Source organism: Peromyscus leucopus, chromosome 8b, assembly GCF_004664715.2.
Source record: "Peromyscus leucopus breed LL Stock chromosome 8b, UCI_PerLeu_2.1, whole genome shotgun sequence".
NCBI lineage: Eukaryota > Metazoa > Chordata > Mammalia > Rodentia > Cricetidae > Peromyscus > Peromyscus leucopus.
The window spans coordinates 15,828,943-15,834,803 of NC_051086.1; the positions used below are offsets into that span (position 1 = coordinate 15,828,943).

Genomic DNA, 5,861 nt, shown 5'->3' on the forward strand with positions numbered 1-5,861 from the left:
AGGCCCCAGGTTTTAAACAGCCAGCTCATGCCAGGATATGATGAAAACATAGAAGGTAGATTACATATATATGGTTTTGTCCTCTCGCTACAGACCCCAGATAGGTTAATTTATGTATTAAGTACAGAAGCTCCATCTGATTTTTCTCTTGAAAGATTCAAGAGAAATGGAAATACTGATATTTTCAGAGTACACTTGACTAACTATAACTGAAACCACAGAAAGACAAATCACAACGATCAGGAAATTTCTGAGCATGATAATAAAGGAGACAGATGACTAGATATTCTGATACTTGAAGCTTATATTCTAATATTCACACCAAGGTGATATGGTTATAAAGGATGTAGTAGAAACCATGTAGGAAACACATACACAGACATAAACATATTGTCAGTCAAACTGAACAGGTGATCAGGCAGTGCTAAATATTTTGAACTGAAGTTCAATAAAGGGAATATGGGATGAAAGAGCTTTCATGTCAGCTAAGTTGGTGAAGGACATGATTTCTGCAGAACTGCATTTGTGTAGAAATCTTGTAGGAGCTTAAAATCCCCTTGCATGTATGGTCTAGTTCATCTGACCATACCTAATGTGTATACTCAGGAGTGAAAACAATATGTTGTTATTTTAGCCTCTGAGTTTATCACTAGTTCGTTACCCACAATTTCTGTTTCTACAGATATGATAGAAGCCAGAGAAGAATGTACATATGTTTTGTCGATGGAGTTTTCTCCAGTCCTGCTCGGGCCCACAGCAGCTAAGACCCAAGTAAACATACAGAGACTTATATTACTTATAAACTATATGGCCATGGCAGGTTTCTTGTTATCTAGTTCTTATATCTTTTTTTGAAGATTTATTTATTATGTATAAAGTGTTCTGTCTGCATGTATTCCTGCAGACCAGAAGAGGGCACTAGTTGTCATTAGACATGGTTGTGAGCCACCATGTGGTTGCTGGGAATTGAACTCAGGACCGCTGGAAGAGCAGCCAGTGTTCTTAACCCCTGAGCCATCTCTGTAGCCCAAGAGAGATTTTTTTTTTTTTTCGAGACAGGGTTTCTCTGTGTAGCTTTGCTCCTTTTCCTGGAACTCACTTGGTAGCCCAGGCTGGCCTCGAACTCAAAGAGATCCTCCTGGCTCTGCCTCCCGAGTGCTGGGATTAAAAGCATGTGCCACCACCGCCCTAGTTCTTATATCTTAAATTAACCTATTTTTATAAATCTATACCTTGCCATGTGGCTCATGGATTACCACTCTCTTTACATCTTATTTCTCATGGTGGCAGCAGCTGGCAGCCTATCCTGACCCAGCCTTCCACTTCCCAGCATTCTCCTTTCTGCTTATCCTGCCTACACTACACTTCCTGCCTGGCTACTGACCAATCAGCATTTTATTTATCAATCAATAAGAGCAACACATTCACAGCATACAGAAAGGCATCCCCAGCAATGTTTGTGAATGATATTCCAGGAAAAATCAGTGGGCATAGCCAATGTTGTGATGTGATATGTTCTAACAGGAGTCCTGGGGCTGTGGTGATGTAGACAATAGTTGGTTGTTGCTAAGGTTTCAATAGCTCTCCTGGTCAACATCCTTCTGCCAAAAGAAACCATCAATACACATGAGTAGACTGAATTTCTTTCTTTTTCACAGAACTTCGTTTTGATATTTATTTATTTTAATTTTATGTGTATGGCTGTTTTGCCTATTTGTATGTCTGTGCACTATGTGTTTGCAGCCCAGAGAAGCCAGAAGAGAGTGATGGATAGCATATAAATGGAGTTACAGGTAGATTTTTAGCTGTCAAGTGGGTGCTGGGACTCAAACTTCAATTCTCAATCAATGGAAGAGCATCCAGTGCTTCCCCCCCACTCATTTGTAGGCTGGGGAGTAAATGAACAGAAAAATGTTTTCTATCCAATCATTTTGCCCAGCCAGCAGCTGGTGCTCTTAACGATTAAGGAGCCATCTCACAAAGCTCCTGTGTTTTTGTTTGTTTGTTTGTTTGCTTGTTTTTGTTTTTTTATATATTTTTTTAAATTCACCTTTACCTAGTAGTCAAAGAGTCTTACAAAAAGCTCTTATGAGCTGGGCAGCAGTGGTGGTCACCTTTAATCCCAGCACTTGGGAGGCAGAGCCAGGCAGATCTCTGTGAGTTCAAGGCCAATCTGGTCTAGAGCAAGATCTAGGACAGGCAGCAAAACTACATGGAGAAACCCTGTCTCGAGGAAAAAAAAAAAAAAACAACAAAAAAAGCTCTTACGGTATTTGTCTCATAATCTGCCTTGTCCTGCCCCCTCCCAACTGTACCTTAGTCTTTATTTCAAAGTAGTTTTTTGACATAAAACTATAAAGCTAGATTCCCTTTATGAATGGAAAAGTCTCTTGCTCCAGGCTTGAGCTTCTGCAGTCACTTCCAGTAGAAGGAAGTAGTAGAAGGAAGTTTTTTTTTTTTTTTCTCATTTGTCCTGCTCCTTAACTTTCAGTCTCCCCTTTGTGAGACATTACTCAGTCCATCATTCTGCCTCCAATAACTAAATTATGGAGGAAAGGAAATGGTTCCTTCTTACTCTGCACTACCCTCCCTCTGTATATGGCTTTGAAGCTCCACTTGTCATATGAAATAATCTTCCATTGGTAACATGATGCATTTTCTCCAGCCATTAGAAGTAGGCCATAGGTGATTTCCTCCAGCTCATGGTATCCTTTGAAGGGTAAAGATAGATGTTCAGTCTCAATGTTTCTATTCTTATTGTTCTTCTTCCTTTAAGTTCCAATAATCTTGACATCACACATCCTCTAACATGCTATATAGTAAATAGTGAAATTAATGCATATAGAAGATTCACAACTTTTTTCCCTTTTTTAAAAAAACTTAACGTAATTTTTAATTGAATCTTTGAGGAAATTCACTACTTTTCATTTAAGAGTCACTTAGTTTCAAGTTATGTCCCAAAGTAAGAATATAGGAGTCAGCATTCAGAATGAAAACTGAAGACACGTGTGCCATAATGTTTACATGCTGCCTACCAATGCCACCTCCATTAAAATGCAAAGTCCTATTTGTCAAAACAGTGTCAGGAAGTAGCAAATAGATCCAAAGAGACCTGTAAGTCATTCAACACTTTAAGGCAAATGGTAGATATGGAAAATACAATGTAATTAAACATTGATAGACTGTTTATTATGTTTATAAATTATGTGTGTATAACAATCGCCATTTCTGGTCAAAGTTGCTGAAGTTACACAGTAGAACACTTTAAGAGCTAAATTGTTTTAAAACTCTCTCTAATTTTTTTCCTTTATTTTTTACCCTATTAGTATGGGTGCTTTTTCTGTGCATATGTCTGTACACTATGTGTGTTCAGTACTCTCAGAGACTAGAAGAGGACTTCAGAGCCACTAGAACTGGAATTACAGACAGGTGGGTGCTGAGTTAAACCAGGGTCTTCTGGAAGAGAAGCCAGTGCTCTCAACTACCAAGCCAACTGAGAATTCTTATTACAGAATGTGTATCATGTCAGTATTCCTTCCCCTCCCTTCAACTTTTATATATATATATATATATTATAATTAATTATTATATATATTATAATTAATTTAATTTTACATATCACTCACGGATTTCCCTGTCCTCCCTCCTCCCAATCCCAGCTTTAACCCCCAATCCACCCCCTATTCCCACCTCCTCCAAGGCAAGGTCTCCCCTGGGGATTCAGCTCAGCCTGGTAGATTCAGTTGAGGCAGGTCCAATCCCCCCTCCCTACACCAAGGCTGAGCAAAATGTCTCCAGGAGTCCAATCGGTATGAGAGAGGAGGGATTATATGAGCAAGAGATATTGAGACCATGATTGGAAAAAACACAGAGACAAATAGCCAAACTAGTGGAAACACATGAACTGTGAACCAATGGCTGAGAAGCCCCATGGAACTGGATGAGGCCCTCTGGATAAGTGAGACAGTTGATTAGCTTGAACTATTAAGGAGGCCCCCAGGCAGTGGGACCAGGACCTGTCCTTGATGCATGAGCTGGTTTTTTGGAACCTAGGGCCTATGCTGAGACATTTTGCTCAACATTTTTTAATTCTTAGGGAATGACATTGAAGCATTTTCTTTGTGTGTGACAAGGCCCAGTACAGTTCTAAATAACATTTGCAAAAAGTTTCTCCTTAATTTATCCAGTATGGCAGTGCCTCTTTCAATACAGGAACTTCTTATATAGCTCTCTCTTGCCGTTGGTACCTCTACATGAATGTACACACACAAATACACATTTTTATTGATGCATTCTAATATTGCATTTATACTATACTTTTATTTATGTTGGCATGCTATTCTGCAACAACCATTTATATTACACTTCTTTGAGTGTTGTATATTTCCTAAGCACTTTACAAATACTAAGTAATTCACTCCTAAAAGTATTATTTGTTACTCTAGTAAGCATCATTTTTATGTGAATTTCAAAGTAATAAAGTGGGACAATAAGGAAATTGGTGAAGTTTTCTTCATTAGGAATTTGGCTCTAGAGAGCATGTTTTAACCAGCTATATTGTCTATTGTTGCATTAATATTATGATCAACAAACAGCTTGGCTTAACTAGCCATTTGAAAAATCAGAGTATTTTGATGATCTTTTTAATTGTTTGGCTCAATAAGAAAATAAACTTCCTTATGTTTATGTTACAGATGCCTATTTTGTCTATGTTTCCCATTCATACTTATAATAGCTATTCAACCTCTGGTTCACCTTTAAAAATAAAGACCCTCCAACAATCCTGAGATTCTGCCTGTGCTAAAGGGGATATCTGAAAACCACTATTATTATTGTAACATCATCTGAACAGGATCTATAGCGAACATCTAGGGGACTCATGAGTTATCTTTACATAGGTGTCTGAGAGAGTGTGGTAATTCCTAGGAAGAAGACTTTCAGCCCCTTGCTTAGCCAACAAGGCATCTCCAGTCTTTCTCTTGTACCTTGTTGTGCTGATATGGATGGGAAGTTTGTGGAACAGATGGCATTTTTAAACACTGTATTGGAAATAGATTATTTTCTCATACAATATATCCTGATTACTCTCCCCCTACTTACCCCAGTTCCTGACCTCCTCTCTTCTCTGGATTCACTCCCTTTCTTTCCCTCCTTACAAAAGGACAAACTTCTAAGAAAATCAAATATAATGAGCTAAAACAAAATTACCACATTGAAGTTGGACAAGGCAAACCAACGGAAGGAAGGGCGCTCAAGAGAAAGCACAAGAATCAGAGACCCACGTGTTCATGCACTCAGAAATTCCATACAATGACTTGCAAGTAATACCCCCCATGAAGAAGGCCTGGTGCAGACCCTTGTAGGCCCCGTGCTTGCTGCTTCAGTCTCTGCGAGTTCATATGAGCTTTGCTCGTATTGATTTACAGAGTCTTCTTTTTTCAGTGTCCTCCATATCCTATATACTCTCATATACTCTGTCCTCATTCTTCCTCGGGGTTCCCTGAGCTCTGAGGAGAGGAATTTGGTGGAGTCATACCATCTCAGACTTAGCATTCAAAGATCTCTCTTTCTCCCTTTGTTTAATGTCTAGCTATGAGTCTCTGTATTTTTTTCCTATCTGCTGCAGGAGGATGGTTCTCTGATGATGGCTGTACATGCACTGATACATGAGCATAGCAGAATATCATTAGGAGTCATTTTATCACTACTACTCCCTCTTTTTAGACCAGGAGTATTTGGTTTTATCCCAGTTCCTGGCTTAGTTAGTCTCTGGTCCTTATTTGCTCAGTGTCAGGTATGGGTCCTATGGTAGTTTGAATGTAATTGCCCCCATAATCTTACAGGGAGTGGTGCTGTTAGGA

General features: G+C 39.0%; 1 non-coding gene across 1 annotated transcript; it reads right to left on the reverse strand.

Moving 5' to 3' along the window:
- Window positions 1-1,879: 1,879 nt before the first annotated feature.
- On the reverse strand, window positions 1,880-1,971 carry LOC114689889. The gene has a single exon (XR_003733989.1). It is a non-coding gene; the product is annotated as a small nucleolar RNA SNORA36 family (small nucleolar RNA).
- Between the last annotated feature and the right edge of the window lie 3,890 nt (window positions 1,972-5,861).